General features: G+C 41.8%; 1 protein-coding gene across 1 annotated transcript in view; it reads left to right on the top strand.

Annotated features, from left to right (window-relative positions):
- ush2a (Usher syndrome 2A (autosomal recessive, mild)) overlaps window positions 1-25,218 on the top strand; it is a 1,196,697-nt gene that overhangs the window by 686,115 nt on the left and 485,364 nt on the right. The window lies entirely within an intron of this gene.

Raw genomic sequence — 25,218 nt, 5'->3', positions numbered from 1 at the left:
ATAAAGCTAAAACTCATTCCTAATACCCCCAGATACAAATATAACTCACTTAAACTATCTCTAGTTCCTAACAGATTGGCCGAGGCATTTCCATGGAGATAGCAACAGGAAACCATAGGCTTCTCAAGCTCTCAGTTAATTCAAAAAAGGTGCAAGCTTGAATATATTCCTTTTGTTTGCAGAGAATGGGTCCCTGCATATGAATGCAGGTTGCTTATGTCATGTTGTTATAATGATATAAACACGAGGGTTCATTAATTTAGGCTAGGCATGTAAGAACCTTTATATATCAGTTTCAAGTTTGAAGACACCAGCTATGTGTGTGTTCTCTGCTCAAGGGCAAAAGTGAACCTAAGACTGGATTGCATGATGTGCTTCCCTTCTAGTGATGTCATGCTGCTATTCCTTAAAGGCATATTACAACAGCTTATAACAAGGGTAGATGAGCCACTTTATGAGCTTGACTGATTATCTTAAATTGGTTGTCAGTGTAGCTATTAGCGCACTCAGGGTTGTTCAGCAAGCATTATCCAATTGCAGAATCACATCTAACAGGAGATTTTTTGGAGGGCGTGGCTTGCAAGCATGGGCCAGTTGAATACAGTCTGTACTCAGCTTATTATAAACAACTGAAGTAACATGCTGTTTGATTTGATCAGCTAATCATTGGGATGTGTAGCTTATGCACCTGGTATTGTATCAGCACTGAAATTCATATAAGATGTTAGTCCAAAAAGACGTTCAGCCTACCACACATTTGAGCAATGTCATGTATGAATTTTAGTGCCGGTGTGATGCCAGGTGCGTAAACTATACATCCCAGCAATTGGCTGATCAAATCAAATGGCATGTTCTTGCATTTAATAGGCAGAGTACAGGCTGTATTTAACCAACCTGTGCTTGCTAAACCCAAAACAAAATAACTACTGTTCAATGTGATTCCATGATTGGACAACACTTACTGAGCAAGCTTGAGTGCCCTAATAGCTACACTAACAACTAATTTAAGATAATCAGTTGAGTTCGTAACATGGCTCTTTAAAGCTTGCTAGAAACAACATACATTTATACACAGGGACATGTTCTCTGCAAACAAAAAGGATATGTTCAAACCTTTGGTCATTTTGAATTACCTGGGGGTTTGGGCAGCCTATGGTTCCCTGTTGCTTTCTCCATGATGATGCCTCAGCCAATCAGGGTCAACTTAATCATTCAATCAGCATCCTTTTCACCTGTAGTGTAAATTGTAGTGATTGTTTGAAAATTGGCATTCTTGCATTTGCATTTGTTCTGATGAATGCAAGATTAGAAGCTTCAGCATCACATCTCTCTTTATGGCAATATTCAAGTTATCATATGAGCAAATGACATGCACACTCTTAGGAATTTGCATTTGCGAATATCTTTATCCCTTTATTAAACATTAGATGTTTAATTTTCTCTTCCTCCTTCCTTACCTGAAAACATTGACTCTTAATTGCACGTATGATCCAAAAGGTGCTGCTTACCCTTCAGCACCTCAGCCAATTTGCTATTCTCAACACTTCACTTACCGAATGAGTATCAGAAGGCTACTCAACTTTGGGGGAACTTTGGAGACAAATTAATCTAAGCTCACTCAACATGCACACATGTGTCTTTTCAATTAGGGTTGATGCATAAAAAGCATGAGCAGGAGCCCTTGCTGATTTTTCCCTTCTTAATCCCAGGGTGCGGAGCTAATTAATGGCTTCAAATGTTGCCCTGGCTGAGATAAATTAAAACGGATTAGCAATTAAACCTTGAATTTTCCTGGTCTGTAAGACTAGCCTCATGCCAACTTAACCAGCTGAGCCATGAGGGAAGTCCAATTTTTCAATTTTAAATGTACCATTCAGGAGTGGTGGTTTTTCAATATGAAATGCAAGTAATTAAATAGTTTAATCTATACGATATTAAATTATGAAAGGCTAAAAAATGTTCCATAACTGGCCAATGTCCAATTTGCACACTGCCAACCCAAGATTTGCCATTCATTATGAATCATGAATGGAAGTGGTAGAGTGAGTGCTGTTACATCTCAGGAAGCTGCTTGTTGGACTAAACAACAGAAACAAGCATGTGTTCATGTATGTAGTTTAATTTAGTACAGTGCAATTTAACTATACTTCACTCTCAACTTGCTGCATTATCACAAAGGATGAATGCACTGCACTTTGGTATTCATCTTTTTAAATACACAAATGAGCTCCTGCTGTTCTTGGGCATAGTCTAACATTTCTTCATCAAAGTTTTGACCATTGGTAACCAGTGTGGCAAGTAACTAGCATTGCATAGAATTACATAGAAATTACAACATCGAAATGGGTCATTTAGCATCACCTGGAATTGACACATCCAGTGTCTGACCATTTTTGAATAGGAGTCCTTAAACAAGCATTCGGTTCCTCATAAGTGTACACAAGGTTCTTATGGCTGTTTAAGATAGTCACCAGGAATGTCTGAGCTAGTATAGGCTACAGACCAGATGCTGGAAAGTAAAATTAGGCTGGTTGGCTCATTTTTTAGCTGGTGCAGACACGATGGGCCAAGTGGCCTCCTTCTGTGCCGTAAACTTTCTATGATTCTATGATATGACATTGGACATACTTCAGGCACATTTAGGGTATGGAACATAGCCCTCTGCAATTGGACCTTTTGTGCCTGTTTCATACCAAAGAAATGGGCATGATGAGGTCCAATTTGGCACTCTTCATTCTGAGATCTTTTTAGGCAGTTTAAATGACCATGTCAATTTCTAAATAAATGGTTAAAATAACTTTCTTAGAATGTTTCTGAAAACTGAATATAATGCTGAGTGTGTCCATAACTCAGACAAATTTTTGTAAGTGAGCAAGTTCAGTATAATGAAATTTGAAATTTTGAATTTGATGACTCGGTGCTCCACTTAATTAGTTGCCAGGGAATAGCCATTGACTGCACCACCTTGGAGGTCCGTGATTCATGATTATGCTCATTGTAGTATATTCAGATTATTTATCCAGGCAATTTGAGTAAGTTTGTAATGGTTAGACTGGCTCAAGAAATGGCATGATTTATGGTGTAAGTCACAGATTGCATCATTTCAGGAAATTCTGGGCCAACTTGAGAATTGGATTTTATATGATAAAAATGAGGTTGATAGTATCATCTTTAAATTGGACAAAACAAAGCAGAGGCGTAAACAATTCCAGAATGCCTACAACGACCTTTGCCAAGCTTTATGGACAAGTTCGGAAGATGAGACGCTTCTTTCCTTTTGAAGTTGGTTATATAATCTGATAAAGATCAAAATGACTACAGCATCATCTTCAATTTCAGCACACAGAAAAAGTAATGGTTATAAAGTAACTCAAAATTGCTTTACAGAATTTCATAGGTTAGCTTGCTAGATGATAACCTTCATTTTTGAAGTTACGCTTGGTTGAATAAAACAATCAATACAACATTTAAAGTATCAACACATCTATTGGTTATTTGACTGGAAAACATGGATTTGACAATAATGTTGGTATTTCACTGTTGCTGTGCATTCTGTCAATGAGAGTGGTCAAGATTCTGTGGCAGATAAAGGCTATGAGAAGGCCCAGGGATTTGGGAACTTTATTGTTTTTACTTCATCTTCAATCATAATGTTGGTGAAATGAAAATTATGAATTATTCCCTGAAAACCTGCTGGGAATGATCCCAGGAATTACACTGGGATGATGCCTTCCAATGCTAAACCCATTGGAAGCGCTTAATCTCCATGGAACTAGTGGTGCAATAGATGCAACATTTGCATTCATGTAGCTCCTCCCAAGCTCGCTGGGTAAGGTGGCCATTTCAGTTTTATCTTTCATATGTACATGTTCTTCAGGGATAAAAGCTGCTTCCCTGGGCAGCCCCATCCTACCCTTGTTTTGTACAACTCCCAAAATCAACATAATGTTAAGTCGCTTTATTTTTAATGCTCAAGAAACCCAAGAACATTATTTAGGAATCATTCATTAGTGAACCAATAGCTATTTCTAGATTTATATTTTTTGATTTATTCTGTAACAGGCAATGTAGGAAACATAGTAAGGAATTTATTTTGTGAATATATTCCAACAACAGTGGAATCCACAAGATGACTCTACAAATGCAGTTACAAATTTCCAATACTTAAAACATATCATAAGAAAGTCAAAGACAAGGAAAACCCACTTAGCCTCATTCCTCCAGTACGCTAACTCTTTTACGTCATGCAACTTTTATTTCAACGTCTGTTGTATTTTACCTCTTTTAGCCCACCTCAGTTTTCTCCTAACATGTCTTACCCCCTATGAGGAAAGTCCTTCTTTATATCTATTTTAAAACCTTTCTCCATTAATTTAGCTATATATCCTTCTGTCACACAACATGATAAGATCAGAGACAAAAGTAAAGGAAAGGAAAGCCAGCTGGTCCATACCTGGCATAACCATCCAAAGTGACCGTGAAATCTCCCCTGTGAAATATCTAACTGCATCTTAAATTATTTCAGGGGTTCTGACTCCACTACTCTATCTGGTAATCCATCCACATGTTGATCACTGTTTATGTGCAGAACGTTCTGACATCAATTAAAATTTAGATTTGATTTTATGAGTTTCAAACTGTGAACCTTTGTTCTAATTACATAATTTAAGTTAACTTTTTCCACACTATTTACTATTTTATCACCTCTCACATGTCTCCATAAAAGGCTGAAAAGCCCAAGTTACCCCAATCTTTCATCATAACTCAGAACTCCTAACATTAGAGCTTTTCAATGCTTGAATGTCTTCCTCCTGCCTCAGTGATGCATTATTCTCTCAGAACTAAATTGCCAATGCACAAAAGTCCTGGAGTGGATTTGAACTCATAACTTTCCAACTCAGAGGAAAAAAGGCACTACCAAATGAGCCAAGTTGACAATACACATTCGTCATGGCCATCATGTCTACAGGTAGTACAGCGCTCCAGCTACAAAGGCATAGAATTGCACCTTAACAGTTATTGAGAAGAATCTTTCTCAGAATTGACCTTTACAAAAAAGCTGGTGCATCTCTTTAATTGTAGTAGGTAATTTGATGTATTCTTCTCTACCAGTGTGACATTTCAGGTTCCCACACTACTCTCTTTATAAGCTCTCTGAGCGAGATTGTCTAATTAGTACCAAATCATAGGTAGTTTTGTGCTGTGGATTTATGTCTGCTGGGAGCCAGATTGATGTGCCTGACACTCATTTCAATTAGTACCTTTAAAAGTCTTTAAAAATGAGACTTCCTTCCTTTTTTGAAGATTTTAGAAGTCAAACAACAGTATTCTAACTTAATACATTTTTACCCTTGGGGTTACATAAAAGGCATTGCACAAAGCATCATCATAATTTTCAATCAACTCCTTGGAAAGTTCTTTTGCACCTTGCCTATTCTACATCTTGTCTAAACATTACCAATTGTCCTATATATTATGACAGTTTTAGGGATGTTAACTTGTAACAACAGGAAACATTGTTAAACATTTATTTAAGTCCCTTTAGCATATTTATGTTATCCAAATGTTTTGTCATTTTAAAAGGAAACGGAGGAGCACAAGCTGACTGGTAAAAGGTAGATTTATACCAATATTCTGCCATCCCATTGAATGGGCATAGAGTGAAGACTGGACAGTTCCCCACAAAAGCTAATACCTGGCTTCTCTGGCTGTCTCGAGGAGGGGCAAGATTTTCCAGGATCATTCTCCTGACTTCTCAACAAGGGAATGGTATATGCAATGGGGAGGATTGAAGTGAGGATGATCAAATAAAATAACTTAAAGTATTTTGTTCTTAAGCCTACTGTTCTCCTCAGAAGACTTCCTGTTATCCTCTTTCTTTGCTATATTCAAATGCAGTGACAAAGATTGCATCTGCTGCCTTTACCACATACTGTCCAGGGAATAAAGTCAGTTCATAGGACTGGAACACACAACTAGATCTTCCCAAGCTGACACTTTCGCAGAATCAAAATTTCACAACATTATCATTATTTTTAGCCATAAGGTTAAAAAAAAATATCAGTTTATTTTCAGATGTTTTTACGGAATTGCTAGGTCAGCAGTTCAACTTCAAAATCTCAAATGTTGAGAGGATACACCTTTAAAGGGTGAAATGTCCCATTTTTGATACATACAAGGAGGCAGCATAAACATTCCAGATTCTAATTTGCATTTATTGGCAGACTGAACTGACCCCTTATAAAAGCTGGCATGTCCCTTTTACTTGCATCATACACTTTGAAAAATTATGCTGTGAAGTACTTGTAAGATTATGAGGTGTGAGAGTGATGATCGATTTAAAAAGTAGTAACATTTCGGTCAAGCCCATGACAGAACAGCAGATTCAGCCAGGGTAGCAAGGTGAATAATGCAACAGCCATGTACTCTTGTGTTTAATCTTGCATTGTTTTGCACAGCAAATTTTTGCTTGACTGTAATTCATGTCATCTTCGGTTGTCAGTACGTCCCTCACATCATCAAAATAGTATTAAATGTTATAAGCTGAGCAGCAAAAGAACTTTCAGAAGTCAGAACCCATTTATAGAGCAGTGCTTGTAGAAAATGGATTCTGTTCTCTACAGAATTTTCTTTCACTTCTTTCCACTGAGAAGTTTACTGATTTCTCCCAGTGGAGTCGGCTGGAATTTATCGGTTCATGGTTGGCAGTCACAGATTAAGGTAAATGTCGATCTGTAATGACCCTCTACATGTTAGTATTGCAGTAAAGCTGGGCTTTTATGTCAAAGATATCGGAGAGGGAGCTATTACACATGACAGGGGTGATCAAGGGACTCCAGACCAAGGCAAGCATTATTAAATATTGACTACTTCTGTGATTTATGTAGAGCTTGAGGAAAAAAGTGACTTTTTAACCATTATATATTCTTCAGCATGGAAAACCATTCATTTATCTGATAATGGAAATAAAGAAAGCATTTTGTTTTCATTTAAAACATGGGCATTGCAAATGCCTTGATGTTTGGTAATGTTTTGCTGTTTATATCATAATAACAGGATGACAGTTTCTTTTTATTTATATAGACGCTGTGAGGTAAAAGTATGCCTTGAATACATTATACAAATGTTGTCATTAATTATTTCTGATTCAGTCCTTTTATTTTTGCATGAGCCCTTCTGCACTCAGTGAATGGCCATTAACAAATTTGGGTTGTTTTTACATTGAGTGATTCCACACAACACTTTGCATTGCCATCATTTGAAATAACACATACACCTCCAGCAATAAAAGCCCCAAAATACATTCACATGTCAAATAACTTATTCCAATAGGTTTACAGATTCATTTGCACTGAAACATTGTATTTTACAGTGCAATAACATTTGACAACATGGACTTTGTTGTGCATGATTTGCTCTGGCCTGTTATAGCATTCTAGGAAAATAAATAAAACAGCAATAGTGCTGTTAATGCAGGGGTTAAACTATGCCAATTCATTACATTGAACAAAACAATTTATTGCATTCATATAAATCAGCTTTATAACATGCTTTGATTGTTCTTGGGTCAGCTTTTCCAAGTTGAAATCAATAGGAGTGCAAGTGGTCTAATCAGTCCTTTTTTTATTACAGATTCTAGCACCAGATCTACACGGTAACATTCAACTATTCCCATTCTGATTAGTTCCTCAACAATTCCTCCTAAATTCCTGTCGACTGCCATCAATGACCAATGCAACATTGAAATCACAACACAGAAATAGGCTAAATAGGCCATTCGGCCTAACCAATCCTTTTATGCTCCACACAAGCAATAGTCCTAATTTCTTATGCCCTTCCTGTTCTCTTTAATCCCTGTTCCTTCAGTTACCTAAACAATATATTTTTAAATTTGACACATCTTCTTCAATCATTAACTCTGTGGTAGCATATTCCATAGCCTCAAAACCCTCTGGGTAAAAATGTTTCTCCTGCTCTTGTCCTAAATTCCTTACATTTATTTTATTTCTATCATTCCTTGTTCTAGACTCTTCAATCACTGCTAACATTAAAAAGATTAAAAATGAAGTTTAAAAATTGTACAAGGGGAGACCCCTTGAGCTTACTTTGCTTAGGCTGTAGATGAAAAATTACCTCAAAATGCTTTCATACTCTTGGCTACATCACATTTTAGAAACTTTTTGGTTGTCTGGTAAAATGGAAGACATAGGGTGGAATTGTCCCAGATTTGCACTAATTGCGGTAGCGGGCAGGAAAAAGAACGTTTTACCTGCTGGCTGCAATGGTGGTTTTTCAAGCTGTATCACCCCAAATCCACCTCATTAATCATGCATCCCCAGGAAACATGCAATTTTGATGGTGGGCAAGCTCTCATTCACCCGCCACGCTGTCACCTTGCCACTTCCTCACGCCGGGCACCATATTTAAAGTGCAGCCACGCACATATCTCTCTGCTTCCAGCCCAGGACTGCTGCACAGAAGACGTAGCCCTGAAAGGCAAGAAGTTTGGAGCCCCACAATTCAGTGACGCTTCCCTGTGATGCCTCTGGACACTATTGGGGCCCGCCACGATGTCCTCTACCCCAGCTCTGGCTGCAGGAGGCCCAACAGTATCATCAAACTGGCTTGTGGTGTGGTGACAATGGTCGTCAGTGCCAATGCTGCACAGAACAGGTTGGCCAGCCAGTGCAGAAAGAGGATGAATGATTTCATCCGTGCCACCTAAGTAATGCAATGGTCTCATGGCTCTAAACTCATACACTTAGAAGCCCATCACACATTCACTGGCACCTCACTCATTCCAGCTCAAGAAACATCACCACTCACCCTCTCACACATAACCTCACATCTCCATCTGGCCTTATCTCCTCTGGAGACTGCCTCCTCAGTGTTCACCCTCTTGAGGCCACTTGCACAGATCAACATGTGTGTCCACACACACCCTGGGATACCTCCCCTAGCAATGCCCTTGCCCTGAGGCCACTTCTCCCCCATCCCTCGTAAACAGAGACCTGTCTGTGAGCCCCCTTAAAAGTGATGTGGTGCTGCCTCTGAAGCCTGGAGCTGATGACCACAAATGCTGCCCAAAGCAAGGTAAGCAAACAAACCTCAAAGTCCCAAGCAAAATGCAGCTCACCAGGTGCACATCACTTATATTCAGTTGTGAAACACCACAGTGATGTGCCCAGAAGATCCTGCATGGGGGGGATGATTCCAGTGAGCTGGGCTTATGTTGATGTGCAGATGTAATACAAAGAAGGTCCTCATGTGCGATGGTGGGAAATGCAGCCTGCCATTGACAATGGTTTCACAATGTCGTGAAACCAATTTTTGGCCTTCCCGCCATATTGTCTGCTCAAGCCCACCATGACGCCCGACACTAGCAGGCATGGAAAATTCTGCCCATAATTTCAATATTCAGCATGCAAGAGAAACTCGGTTGCTTTTGTTACTTTACAACATCCAGGACATTCACGAATGTGTGATTAGTTAGATGAATTCCCAGGTTGTTTTAACAATTTATTATCTATGTGCAATAGCTGATTTCAGTCTTTTGAAAGAAATTTGTTTTATATATAAACTGAAACCTTGCAATTTTTCTATATAGTTGTCATTTAAAGAGTTTCTGTTAGACAGAGTAACATATGTTTAACCTAATAAGCCATTGTTTACTTGGGATTAGAAAATGCCTTTTTCCTGTATGGATTACAGGCAATTATTCCCTCCTGGTATATCAAAGTTGGCTTTACCTTTAGCTTTATGATGCTCTGCTGGACTAATAATGATGTCTTTGGTACTCTGGCTTTTAAACATACAAAATTTAAAAAATGCTTGGCTATTCTGGCAGACTCCCCATGTTGTGAAATACTCATGACCATTGAGGAGATTGGTATTTCTTTAAAGGCCGATGGGAGTCTAAGCCCTGGAAGTGTTTTGGATCCATATGATCTACACATCTAAAATTGATTTTGCAAGGAGAGTTGCATGGGGATCAAAGTGATTTATTGCTTCTCACCAGCCACTGATATGGATAGTGAGGTGGCATTTTGTGGCACCCCTGAGAATGCGGGCATGTGGGTCAGCATGGGTGCCTACTGTGTCTATTTAAATGAGATGACCTCCCAGTAATTCTGTATCCCCAGCCTAACAATGCTGGGTGTCACTGGTGATGACAATTCCAGCGTAGTAGCAGTGCATGTTCGAATGCCTGTCATTTTTGGTGTTTCAGTTTCCAAGTCAGTAATTCTCTGCCATATTGTTGTTACTGGCAAATCACTTTTAAAGCACCATCTATCATGTAGATCTATCACCTCTCCCAGTGGATAGTGTTAGTATGCGGATTTATGAGAGCCTAAGCTTTATATAGCCCCATGCTGCTCTATTTACAGGTTCTCAAAGAATAGGAAGAAGGGAGGAGGCATGCTAAACAGATTGTTTGCACCTTAAGGCAATCCACTATCCACCTGTATGAAGTCAGGCTCTCATCTCAATATGTCCAAAGACACATATGTGGAAATTAAGAGCAATGTTTGCCAACATCCCTGTTCGCCCCACCACTGACATACTGTGGATGGTTCATCATAAAATTATACCATGCAGCCTGTGATTTTCTGTCCATTGACATTAATGAATTGAAATTTGTAGGAAGTACCTATGATTTTTTTTAATGAGACATCCGCTACAAGCAAGGCCATGCCAGTGCCACGGGTATTAGAAAATTATGCTCAAACTTTTGTGAAACAGCCAGCAGCCACTTGTACTTTGTGGCCGTGTCCCCTGGATGCATGGCACAAATGACTACATTCATGCGGCCACATTCATGAGACCTTCAAAACCTCTGTCTCCAGAATATCCATGGCTGTATGCTCAACAGCATTGATGACTCCTCACCTGTCTGCACATACAGACTCTTTCTGCAAATATTAATAACACATGTGTTGAAAGGAAGACTAAGAGATACATGTGCCTCTGAAGCCACTAAGGACCATCTGTGAAAATATGAAAATGCAGCTTTCGGGTTTCAAATGGTGTAAATTGCTTGCATCTTTTAATTGACCAGGCCGTCAATACTTGGATGTGGAACATCTCACCGTGTTGTGGAACAACATGAGCATGCATTTCCATTTAGAAAGATAAAAGTGGTTAAATTGGCTAATCTTCAAAAATAACAATCACGGTCTGGAATTAACCCATGCCCATTCACTGCATTGCTGGCAGCATGTTAACTTTGTGCAGCCTGCTGTTTTAAATGATTTCCGCAAGCAACCAGCTCAGACGCCCTGTTCATTGGCTGCACGCATAAGCAGAGGGCTCGATACTATGACTGGAGAGCACTACTTAAAGCTCCACTTAAAACCATCGCATGACAGGTTGACGCTACCCTACTGATGATTGTGTTGTTGCATTAGTAATCCTGCTCAGCACGAGAGGAACCATAGGTTCAGACATTTGATTTATTTGCTAGTCTGAGGAGCAAACGGTACAAAGCTACCATCTGTTAGACTATGACTGAATGCCTCTAAGTCAGAGTCCCCCCTAAACGCCAGCCTACTCCTCTTGAGGGGCAGATGCATTTGGGCTGCAAGAGGTGGTGGGAGATTTTTGATAAGTGATTCTTGTAGTATTAGGTGTTCTGGGCTGAAAGGGTTAATATGTGGGACTGCACACATGATGGATGTAAGAGAGAGTCACATGACTAGGAATCTAGAAAGAGAACACTCATGGCTTAAACTGAGTAATAACTGTAGTCTTGTACATCTGTAAATACAATAAACAGTTATTGATCACACATATCTGTCTTCGTAAGTGTTCCTTAGTCAGTCACAACCAACATACAACATGGTAACAGCAGTGAAGGACCCCGAAATCTCCAAAAATCAACTTTGAAAAGCCTGCAGGTCTAATCTGAAAAAGGATCCAAAACTGAAGACATTGGTAAGACAGTTGAAAATCACCAAACAAGCTCCATGGAAGATGTGGAGACTAAGGCAGAGAAAAAAAAAATCAAATGTTCAGCTTACTAAGGCCTACACCATAGCACATAGTGGTCCATGAAAAATCCCGATCCAGCAGCAGAGTTAAAGAACATTGCGCTGATCGAGGAAGGGTGAGCAAACCTTGAAAAGGGCTGAAAATCTTCAGATTAATGGCACAGTAAACAGGCACCACTGAGAAAAATTTCAGCGAGCACGGGTTTCGATACACTCCCCAGTCAGGTCCGAGGTCGGCCCTATTACAAGCTTGACTACCGCGTGGCAGCAATTGAAAAAAAAAGTTCTGCCCCAACACGATTCCCCAGTGGGAGGAAAGCAGTGAACAGAGCTCAATAATAACTTCCAGCAATTAGTTTCAAAATTCTGCAAAGTTTAGGGATGACTATCCAAGAGGGTCAGCAACTGCAGCAGGTATCAGTAAAAGCCTGATCAGTACGAGAAAATTACATTACTGCAACAGAAGTTTAAAAAATATATCCAAACTTCCTAAGAGTGTAAAGTAGCTATGAATCCCAAATTCACCTTGTCAGACCGATTCGGACATGTGAAAGGGCCAGAGCAGACACAGAATTGGGCACTATGGAGGAAGAGCATTTTAAGGTTCAGAATTGCATCTGAATTAAACAAAAAGTCAGAGACTGAATAAGTCAATACATTATTGTACTCAGTTGGAGCATTTTTTTTATTCATTCATGGGATGTGTGCGTCGCTGGCTAGGCCAGAATTTTTTTCCATCCTTAATTGCCCTTGAGAAGGTGGTGGTGAGCTGCCTTTTTGAACTGCTGCAGTCCATGTGGTGTAGGTACACCTATAGTGCTGTTAGGGAGGGAGTTCCAGGATTTTGACCCAGCGACAGTGAAGGAACAGCAATGCATTTCCAAGTCAGGATGATGAGTGACTTGGAGGGAAACTTCCAGGTGGTAGTGTTCCCATCTATCTGCTGCCCTTGTCCTTCTAGATGGTAGTGGTCATGGGTTTAGAAGGCACTGTCTAAGGAGCCGTGGTGAGTCTGTGCAGTGCATCTTGTAGATGGTATACACTGCTGCCACTGAGTGCGGTGGTGGAGGGAGTGAATGTTTGTGGATGTTTGTGCCAATCGAGCGGGCTGCTTTGTCCTGGATGGTGTTGAGCTTCTTGAGTGTTATTGCAGCTGCACATCCTGGCAAATGGAGAGTATTCCATCACACTCCTGACTTGTGCCTTGTAGACGGTGGACAGGCTTTAGGCAGCTAGGAGGTGAGTTACTCACCGCAGGATTCCTAAACTCTCCCCTGCTCTTGTAGCCACAGCATTTATATGGCTAGTCCAGTTCAGTTTCTGGTCAACAGTAACCCCCAGGATGTTGATAGTGGAGGATTCAGTGATGGTAATGCCATTGAATGTCGAGGGGTGATGGTTGGATTCTCTCTTGTTGGTGATGGTAATTTCCTGGCACGTGTGTGGCACGATTGTTACTTGCTGTTTGTCAGCCCAAGCTTGGATATTGTCCAGGACTTGCTGCACTTCAACATGGACCGTTTCAGTAACTGAGGAGTCACAAATGGTGCTGAATATTGTGCAATCATAAGTGAACATCCCCATTTCTGACCTTATGATGGAAGGGAGGTCATTGATGAAGCAGCTGAAGATGATTGGGCCTAGGACACTACTCTGAAGAACTCTTACAGTGATGTGCTGGAACTGAGATGCTTGACCTCCAACAACCACAACCATCTTCCTTTGTGCTAGATATGACTCCAACCAGTGGAGAACTTTTCCCCATGATTCCCATTGACTCCAGTTTTGCTAGGTCTCCTTGATGCCACACTTAGTCAAATGCGACCTTGATGTCAAGGGCAGTCACTCTCACCTCACCTCTGGAGTTCAGTCCTTATGTCCTTGTTTGAACTGAGGAAGTAATGAGGTCAGGAACTGTGTGCATCAATGAGCAGGTTATTGCTAAGCAAGTGCTGCTTGATAGCACTGTTCATGACCCTTTCCATTACTTTACTGATGATTGAGAGTAGACTGATTGGACAATAATTGGCCAGGTTGGACTTGTCCTGCTTTTTGTGTACAGGACATACCTGGGCAATTTTCCATATTGCTGGGTGGATGCCAGTGTTGTAACTGTACTGGAACAAATTGGCTAGGAGCACGGTAAGTTCTGGAACACAAGTCTTTTGTGCTATTGCTGGAATATTGTCAGGGCCCATAGACTTTGCAGTATCTAGTGCCTTCAGCTGTTTCTTTATATCATGCGGAGTGAATTGAATTGGCTGAAGACTGGCATCTGTGATGCTGTGGACCTTCAGAGGAGGCCAAGATGGATCATCCATTCAGCACTTCTAGTTGAAGATTGCTGCAAATTTTACACTGGTCTGGGCTCCCCCATCACTGAGAATGGGGATATATGTGGAACCTCCTCCTCTAATGAGTTGTTTAATTGTCCACCACCATTCACGAAAGAATGTGGCAGGACTGCAGAGTCTGATCCGTTGGTTGTGGAATCGCTTGGCTCTGTCTATCGCTTGCTGCTTATGCTGTTTGGCATGCAAGTTGTCCTGAGTTGTAGCTTCACCAGGTTCACCTCATTTTTAGTTATACCAGGTGCTGCCCGTGGCATGCTCTCCTGCATTCTGCATTCAACCAGGATTGATCCCCTGGCTTGGTGGTGATGGTAGAGTGGGGGATATGCTAGACCATGAGGTTATGGATTGTGATTGATTGGTGAAGATGAGGTCAAGTATGTATTTTTGGTTCCTTCACCACCTGCTACAGCCATGTCCTTTAGGACTCAGCCAGCAGTGGCACTACCAAGCCACTCTCGGTGATGGACATCGAAGTCCTTCACCCAGAGTACATTCTGCGCCCTTGCCATCCTCAGTGCTTCCTCCAAGTGGTATTCTACATGGAGGAGCATTGATCCATCAGCTGAGGGAAGACGGTACGTGATAATTAGCAGGAGGTTTCCTTGCCCATGTTTGGCCTGATGCCATGAGACATCATGGGGTCCTGAGTCGATGTTGAGGACTCCCAGGGCAATTCCCTCTCGACTGTATACCACTGTGCTGCCACCTCTGATGGGGGACAGGACATACCCAGAGGTGGTGATGGTGGTGCCTGGAACATTACCTCTAAGGTACGATTCCGTGAGCATGACAATGTCAAGCTACTGCTTGACTAGTCTGTGGGACAACTCTCCCAATTTTGGCACAGGCCCCCAGATGTTAGTAAGGAGGACTTTGCAGGGTCAACAGGTTTGCCATTGCCATTTCTGGTGCACTGTAGGCTTCGATTTGATACAACTGAGTGGCTTGCTACACCATTTTAGAGTCAACCTGACCATTAGTGAACCAGATGGCCTTTTAGAACAATCAACAATTAGACTTTTAATTCTAGATTTTTATTGAATTCAAATTCTGCCGCCTGCAGTGGTGAGATTCAAACCTGGTTCCCAGGGTATTGCCCTGGGTCTCTGGATTATTATGCCAGTGACAATACCACTATGCCACCGCCTTGCCTCAATTGCTGATGATGTGATAGCAAGACGGGGCATTAATGAAACATCAGACAAACTCAAAGAGCTCTTAAAAGCCTTTGACAGTTATTTTAATTTATAGAGTAATAAGAAATTAGAAAGAACCAAGTTTAACAAAAGGGCCCAGAAACCTGGTGAGTCCAGCAATATTTTTATCAATAACCTGTGTCGACTGGCTGAAGGTTGCAAACACAATGATCTTAAATCTGAACTGAACTCATAGTTGGGGTAACTGATATCACCCTATGTGACCTACTGCAATCAGAAGAATACTTAAATTTGGAGAAGGCAATACAGTTAGTCAGACAATAAAAGGTCCATTAGAAAAATAGAGTCATACTAAGAGAGAAAAACAAACCGTGTTTCAGAAAACCCCAATGATGGTACAGCTTATTAAACAAAAGAATGTCAAAGACACTCTGGGAGAAAAAAAAGTAACATTATGGAACAAAAATTCAAGGCACCATTAAACCATTGCCAGTGCAGTTGTGCCAAAAAGCCCCACAGCCCATGAACAACGTCCTGTAAGCACTGCAGAATGCTTTCATTGTAAAAGAATTGGACACTTCGGAAAGTTGTACAGAGCTAAAACCTCTAGATACACAGAGGATCACGCGGGAATCTTTGCACACAAAGCCATTAATGAAATAGAGGAGCCCCAGCAAGGAGAGGAACAACAATGTTTCCTATGCAAAACCTGGAATGCGGACATTTGTGTCAATGGACACCTCACTAATTTCAAACTGGATACAGGAGCAAGTGTAACAATCTTGTCTGATTAAAAAACCGTGGCTAGTAAAACAATGACTAAGTACAAGTGAAACCCAGTTATGTGGTCCAGGAGATATCAAACTGCAAGTCATAGACATGCTACAAGCAACACTCCAACGTAAGAACAAACAGTAGCCGGAAACATTATATGTTATTTGCAATCAGCAATTTTCTCCTCTAAGCCAAAGTGCTTGTGTCGACTTCAACCTCATTAAGACAGCAGAAGATATCAATGAACATAAAGTCATTGATTATACCAAATCAGAGCTCCTGAAACCATCCAAATGCTCTGATGACCTCGATTGGGACTTCAGTGCTTATTTTTCAACACTCTTCACTGAGGCCGATAATCCAGCATTCTTCCAAGAAGATGTCCATGGGACGGAAAATAAGCTTGTTCATCCTGAAGTGGTAACAAACCAATTGGATCAATGCATATCTGAATGTGACTATTATCCTTCAAGACTCTATGCATTGGCTGAGAATGTGAAAGACGAAACTTGGACAATAGAACACTCTGGTACAATACCATATTCATCTGACAGTGGTGACCCCTTGGTAAGTGCATCTACAGATAACCATCCACAAAAAGTGGTAGTCCAGGGTACAAGCAGTCAAAAAAGTCCAGAACCAGACCAGGCAAGAGCTACCTCTTCCACGTTGGAGGACACTGACCTTCCTGCTACACTGGAGTCACTGGAATTTGAGGGACAGCAAAATATTGTTCAGGTGTTTTCTCACAGCTTCCTGCCTTGCCTACACAATTATCTCCAGAGGCAACAGTTAAGGATTTCCTAAGACTTCACAAACCAGAGACCGCAAGGATTCATTGCCCTTGAAATAAGGATAGGAGATGAAACCAAATCAAAAGGAACCAGGGTTAACTCAACAAACAAAGGTAGGGAGCATAGTAAATGTAAAGAAAGGGACAAACCCATAAAATCCAACAAGAAGAGAGAAATAATGGATCGCGAGATATATAACAAGGGGAAAAGAAGATATCAAGTCAAGATCCAGATAAAAGAACCTTCCATTCTATGTTTGGAAGAACCAGATGTTGGGAGTCTAACTCACAATACACCAGATACCCCAACTCTTAACAAAGATCAACCAAGTCAAAGCAAAGAATCTGAGGGAGACTACCAATCTTACAAGCCTCATGAGGATGATCAGGGAGAGTTGTGAAATCTCCAGAATCACTAAACCTATGAAATCAGAGACTTGGGGGAGAAGGGGTAGCATGTAAATATAAATGTAAAATATATTTGGACAAAGGCTTGCAGAGAGATGTAGTAGTAGATGTTCAGGGCTAAAAGGGTTAATGTGTGGGACTGGAGTTACAGTACCACACACATGATGATGTAAGAGAGAGTCATATGACTAGGAATCTAGAAGGAGAATGCTCATGGCTTAGACTGAGTAATACCTGTAGTCTTGTGTATCTATAAATAGTTATGTTCATACAATAAACAATTATCATTCAGACATACCTATGCCTCTGCAATCTTTCCATAGCCAGTCACAACCAACATACAATTCTGAGTTGTGATATTTTGAGAAATGGCTGAAGATACTAGTGAGTAAGCACCAAGGTTTACTGACAATGCACTGAAAATCTTATGGGAAGGAGAGATATCCTATATCTGCTGGGGCAGGAGGCCTTCCAGAAACCTGCTCAGCAAGCAGTGGGAAAAAAATAATATCAGAGGTCAATGCCGACAGCATAACTTCAAGAACATGGATGCTATGCAGGAACAAGGTTAAGGTTCTGACATGAGTTGGCAAGGTGAGTGAGTTCAATCTTCAAATGGCATATTCTACCAGCCGCAACACTAGCCTCATCCACCACTCAATTCACTATACAACAAACTCCATCAATTCGTACGTAACCCTAATATTCACATGTTTTTCCCTCACCCTCACATTCTTAGCACTGTTGCAAGCTTTGCACTCACAACTAACACAGCCTAGCAGCTATTTAACTATGACAGTCATGTCATCCAAACAAATTACAGGACACTCACTGACAGGCTTCCCTCTTTCTTGCAGGAGCAGGTGACAGCAGCAAAAGCCTGGAGGAGCACACTGATTGATATTATAACCTGTCTGCTCTGCAAGCTGCCGGTGGCCACTAGGGCCAGAATTTTTAGCTTGTCAGGCGGGCATGCGCACGACCTGAAAGAGCGTAAAATGACACATGATGACATTGGGCGAGTGTCTCACTGTCATGCGCAGTTGCACGATATTTTGGTCGAAGGGCACGTACAGGAGTCAGCAGCGCGCCTACCAACAATTAAAAGGCCTAGCGAGACCATTAACAATGTAATTAAATGAAATTTTCCACTGCCCGTCCAATCTTACTGTAGGCGGGCAGGCAAAAAAGCCAAGCAGCCTTTGCATTTTTTACAATCCGTCATTAAAAAAAATTTTTTTTTTCATTCATTCCTGGGACATGGGCTTTGCTGGTGCTGTCTAAGGAGCCTTGATGAATTCCTGCAGTGCATCTTGTAGATGCTACACGCTGCTGCTACTGTGCATCGGTGGTGGAGGGATTGAATGTTTGTGGATGTGGTGCCAATCAAGCGGGCTGCTTTGTCCTTAGTTTCATACTAATTTTTAACATGTCCCTGCTCTGTGACAGATGAGGAAACATGTTTTTAACACATTAAAATTCGTTGGGCTGAACTTTGCTGTCGGCCAGCAGGGGGTGGGGCCCGCTCGCCGACATGCAAAAATGACGTGGGATGATGGGGGAACCCCCGACCTCATCCTGCCCCATTTATATTTTCAGGAAGGCGGGGGCGCAGCCAAATCAGCTGTGTACCCACCGGCCTGCCGATGGCCAATTGAGGCCATTGACAGGATAATTAAAACAATTAAAGGATCTGCCCGGCCAACCTTAAGGCTGGCGGGCAGGCCAGGAGCCCCAGCGGGCTTCTGAAAAAACATGAAACCTCATCCACCAGTGGGATGAGGTTTCATGACGGGTTTAAAAATCTTTAATAATGTTTAATGAAATTTATTAACATGTCCCATCTTGTGTGACATTGTCACATGAGGGGGACATGTTAAGGAATTTTTTATTTTTCTATTTTTAATCTTTGTACAACTGTCAGTGATCTCCCTGAGGCAGCACTTAGCCTCAGAGTGATGTCTGCTCTTCTGTGCGCACGCGCGAAAGAACGCACTCTCGTTTTTGGGGAATCCCCCCGCTGCCCGCATAGGAAGCGCATAGCGCTTCCCGCCGGGCATCACTCTGGGCGGGCATTAAATGGACCGCCCACTTAAAATGGCGGTGGGGCCCACTTCTCCAACGGGGATCGGCAGCTCTATGCCTCGGGGAATTTTTCTTCCATGCATTTGCGTGCATGCACTAACTTGCCTTAATTGGCCCACCCAGCATGAAATTGCGATCTGGCCCCGATCACGGACGGTGGTCAGCTTTCCGACTGCTCCCGCCCACCTTCGCCAAGCCTGCCCGATGAGAACAAAATTCTGCCCCTAGGTGTTCATGCGTGCAAACCCCTTTACCAAGATCGTGCCTTGCACATTTCCTGTCAGAAACATGCACATGTACTTCAGACCCGATTTTCCAGTGTCAGTGTCCACCTAAAAGACAAGTACTAGAGAGCCCAATTTTTCTCCCAAACAGTTGCCAAAGAGCATTTTGCATTTTGTTTTTCCTTTGGTGATGGTACACCTAGTTTAGAGTGACATGCAGTCAGTATGTATTGTAAGCCAACAATTTGAAATGAAGTAAATTCTTAACATGTGTGCCTTGACAACCTTGTGTAGCCCATGTTATGGACAGGGATGAGAGAGAACTAAAATCCTTGTTCTCTTCCCTTATTGCCAGGGTGGCTAGGGTGCTGAAGTTTGAGACAAATTTCCAATATAATCCACACATTCCCAGAAATTGCATTAGCTCCCTCTTTACTTTAGGAATGGGGAAGTCGACCAGGGCATGTATTTTTGCTTCCTTTGGCAACAGTAGATCCTATCCTACTACATGCCCTAAGTAGGTTACTTTTGCTTTAGCAAACTCATCCTTGGCTAAGTTCACTACTAAGTTAGTTCTCTGTAGATCCTTGAACATTGCCCCCTCATGGTCCAAGTGGACTTTCCAGGTGTCACTATAAACCAGCAGATTGTCCAGGTACACTATATAGTTAGTTAATGCAGCCACCACCTGATTTGTTGGAATGTAGCTGGGGTATACTTCCACTACCCTTTTAAAAGATCAATTTTATTGATGAAGGTGGAATTGCCTACCTGATCATGTGTCACGGGAGTTTCATTTTTTTCCTAATATTACTGTGAGATATTTTAAAACAGGCTTGTGGGGGCTATGTGTGTGTGTGTGTGTGTGACTATTTAAACTAAAGACAATCAGACTACTAGGTTTGAGCCATCAAAGGGTTAGGTGTAAAAACAGGCATTTTGAAATGGAATTGGATGAGCTAATATTTGCATTTGTAGATAATTTGAGACGTTGTTTGAATTTCAAAGGGAAATTAAAAAGTGACAAGGAAACTGGTTGCACCTTGCAGAAGTTTATAGGTAAACATGCAGTGGGGATATCATGTTTTATTGACCCAAAAGCAAAGATAAGATGGAAACAAGAAAGCTCTTATATTTGGAACAGTTTGAGTTTCAAAGAAAGTATGAAACATTGGATTTAAAAAATCAAAACAGAGAAAAAATATCTAAGGAAAGATTTAAAGCTGTATGAGGAGTGGCCATGTGGGGTCTTGAAGAGTGTACTATGAAGAAGCAGCCTCTAGCCACCCCACAGAAGTCCTTACTTGTTCCAGGAAGCAAGGTTTTGTTAAAAGCCTTGGATTCCCAGTATTGAATGAGAGGGAGAGAGAAGCTGTGAAATACCTCCTTTATAGCAACAGTGAATGCCTTTCAGTAATATTGCTGGATGCTTTATAGATCAAGAACCTATTTGGACTGTTGCCTGGATAAGGGTGGTTATCTGGGAGTCTAGTTAACTAGAAATCTTTTGGGAAATGTTGTAACGCTAAATTTAACAGTGTAACTATAATCTTGTGTATTTAAGTTTTCTTTTGTGTTAATAAATGTTTTTATTTAATGTTTAAAATTTACAAAAGTGGTAGTGGACCCTACTATCACAAATCATTGTGATAGCTTGGCCAAGTTTCCTATTGGAATTTGGTCAACCAGGCAATTTCCACCTGCCATATCATAACAAATGGAAACTTTAATGCAAGGGATGGGTATGAATCGGCCCAGGTCACTGCATTCACTTTCCGGTAGGTGATGCAGAATTTCTTAGAGCCATCTGGTTTTGGAGTTAGTAGAATTGGTAATTTGTACTGGATTTCTTGGCAGACTTGAGCCAGCTTGTCAGGGCTCAGTCTGTAAAGGATTTTGCTTAACTGGAGTGGGGTGTCTCCTACACCCACATCGTGAATTGTCAGTGAGGTACATCCCGGTTTGTCCCTACATACTTCTTTAAGTTCTTTGAGAAGGTGGTTATGTCTTTCCTCTGCTCACCAGTTAGGAGGGTCAGCATGCTATTTAAATTCTCCAAAACCTCTGTGTTTCCCAGTCTGACAGGCAGCGGTTCAACCTGTGAGTTTTCCCAGTCCCTCTTCCTTATCTAGCTCTTCCTTGTTGGCACTGCTATCCTCTTCAATTCCTAATCTCTGGCAAACATGAACTGGTTGGCTGGGTTCTGGGCTACAATTTTTTTAACAAGTTAAGGTGGCATAACCGTTGTTTCTCCAGTTGGAGGTGTGAATCAGATAATTTACATCATTGATCCTTTTGGTTACACTGTATGGGCCGCTAAATTTTGCTCTAAAGGGATCACTTGATAGTGGCAACAGCACAAAGACCTGATCTGGCTGGAGAGTTCGAGTCTGCCTTCTTCTTCGTAATTTGCTGCAAAGCTTTTAAGTGTTCTTTGGCCACAGCACAGGTGTTAATGAGCTGTTCACAGAGCGTGGACACTTATACTAATAGTGAGCTTTCCTCCTTGGATCCAGAATTTCACTTTTACTAGCTTCAGTGGGCCTCGCACCTCATGTCCATAAATTAATTTGAATGGGCTGAAGCCAGTGGATTCATTCAGTGAACCTCTTGTGGTGAACAGCAAGAAACCTGATCCCTCATCCCAATCATGAGGGTACTCAAGACAGTGGGCAGAATTTTTCTGTTGGCGAGCTGGGGGGCGGGGTCCACTCACCAATGCTAAATGATGGGATGATGTTGGGGGGAACCATTTAAATATTCAGGAAGGTGGGGGAACAGCGCAATCAACTGTCTGCCCGTTGACCTGTCAATGGCCAATTGAGGCCATTGACAGGGTAGTTAAATCAATTAAAGGCCCTGCCTGTCCAACCTTCAGGCTGGTGGGCAGGCCAGGAGCCCCAGCGGGCTTCTGTAAAACTATGAAACCTCATCCGCCAGTGGGATGAGGTTTCATGTCGGTTTTTAAAAACTTTAATAAAGTTTCTGTGAAATTTATTAACATATCCCATCACGTGTGACATTGTCACACATGTTAATGATTTTTTTATTTTTCTATTTTTAAACTTTCAAAACCTTCAGTGATCTCCCTGCGGCAGCACTTAGTCTCAGGGAGATGAGCGCTTTTTTGTGCGCATGCGTGGCAGTTGGGGAATCTCCCCCCCCCGCCCGCACAGGAAGAGTATAGCACATCCTGTCGGGCGGCCCGCTGTGCAGGCCTTAATTGGCCCGCCCACTTAAAATGGCGGCGGGGCCTATTTTGGCAGCAGCAATTGGCTGCTCGCTCTCTGCCGAGTCAGTGGGGCCTGCTTGCCCATCAAGGGCAAAATTCTGCCCAGTATGTTCAGATCATGGTTTTGAGAGTCTGATGATACTGCTCTGATGCTCCCTGTAACTGTGGCTGGCAGCTGAGGATTTCAACTATTCTATACCTAGGCTGTGGACAGCTTCCTGGAACACACGGGACACGAAATTTACTCCTTGATCTGATTAGATCTCTTTTGGCAGGACATACCAGGTAAAGAACTGAATCAGCCCCTCAATCACGGCTTGGGCTGTGATTTTCTCGAGGGGAAGAGCCTCAGGGAGTCAGGTAGTCAAGTCCGTTATAATAAGGAAGTACTGATAGCCCAACCTGGTTCTGGGTAAAGGCCCTACTCAGTCTGTCAGGATCCTCTTAAAGGCTTCACCAAATGCCAGTATGGTTTTGACTGCGAAGGATTTAACTGTGGACTGTGGCTTTCCCACAACCTGATGTGTAACAAGCCTTGCAAAATTTTGGTGAGGCCAGCAAAAATGCCTGCTTATTTGGGCTAGGGTCTTATGGACACCCACTTGTCCAGGCATTGGAATGGCAATTTGCAAGATTTCCTTAAGGCACTCTGGGGGCAGTACATTCTGATGGAACACTGTCCACTCCTCTCCTGCAGGCCTCCCTGGAGGGGGTTTCCACTTTCACATAACTACCCCTTCTCTCAGGTAATAGCATTCTAGAACCAGGGCAGCTTCTGCCTCAGAGTAGGCAGTCTGTGCTATACATTTTAGGTCTGGATCTGCTTGTTTGCCTTAATAAGGAGGCTCGGCTGAGCATCGGTTCCCAAAGAAGATTTCAGCCAGCCAGACCTCTGGCTCATCCAACTGAGTTTCTGGCTCTTCATTATTTAAACTTGCCTGGCTAGCTTGGGATTGGGTATCTACACAGTCTAGGAAGATCCCAGTTCAGGGACAATCCTTACAGTAACTGGCTCAGAGGCTAGGTCACATTGTAAGTGGACCTGATAAAGGGGAATGGACATGCATCCTCCTCCAATCCCAATGATTAGCACCATTAGTCATAGATGTTTAAGGGGGAAGTGTCAGGTCTTTTCCCAATATTAAGAATTGAGTGGCCCCTGTATCCCTGAACAGTATGATAGACTTGCACTTTTTCTTAGAGGGGCAAGGAGATGCTGTCTCTTGAAGGACTACCCCATGGCTTGATGGCTACTCCATTTCCTATGTTTTCCCCTTTTCTGTCTTTTCTGCATTTTCTGAGGGTTATTATGAAACTTTTTGCCCATTTTTCCAGGTCCAATGTAATCATCAGTGAGGGTTGCAGCATTCCTGGCTGTTAAAACCCTCTACTCTTCCACATGATTCTTAAGGCTATAGGGGAGGCAATTTTTGAACTCCTCTAACAGGATTACCACTCTTAATCCCTCATAGGTGTGGTTAATTTTGAGGGCTCACATCCCTGGTTGAATGCAAGTTGTTTAATTTTTTCAAATTCGAGAAGATTTGAGCGGGCTTTTTACAAGAGTTCCTAAATCTCAGCTGGTATACTTCTGGAACTAAGTCATAAGCACTCGGGATAGCATTTTATTTTTGTTCATAGTTTGAAGAGCTCTCTGCAGGCAACATGGAATAAACCCGTGGGCTTTTCCCTGTAAGCGTTAGGAGAGTCCAAATTTCTTCAGGCCACTTTAATGTATCTGCATGCTTCTCAAAGGATATAAGGAAGGCTTCAATGTCATCCTCTTCAAATTTGGATACTAACCAGGAATACTTTAAGAAATCAAAGCTTGTTTCTGAACTAGGGTCATTTGAATTACCAGCAGCATTTCCACTATGTAAAGGCAATGTTTCCCTAGCCAATTCAATCTGTCTCATTTCACTGTCCTTTTGTGCTTCCAATTTCTTCTCAAACTTTTCCCTCTGGAATTCTCTTTCTCCTGCCCTTCTCATTCCTCTCTTTCCTTTCTCTGCTGCCTTTCTTCTTCCCGCTTTCTTGCCTGAAATTCTAACTCTAGCCTCTGCTTGTTTGGTGAATTTTTGCTGAGGTAACCTGGTCTGCTTCATGTTCTATATTTTCTGCCTCCTCCAGTTCTAGGGTGAGGAGAGCCAGCATTTTGAGCACCTCAGAATTTCTTGCCCTTTTTCTTACGTTAGACTCCA

This window comes from Carcharodon carcharias, chromosome 2 (genome assembly GCF_017639515.1).
Source record: "Carcharodon carcharias isolate sCarCar2 chromosome 2, sCarCar2.pri, whole genome shotgun sequence".
NCBI classification, from domain to species: Eukaryota; Metazoa; Chordata; class Chondrichthyes; order Lamniformes; family Lamnidae; genus Carcharodon; species Carcharodon carcharias.
Note: the sequence above shows the minus strand (reverse complement) of the source record. Positions and strands in the feature narration are given on the sequence as shown.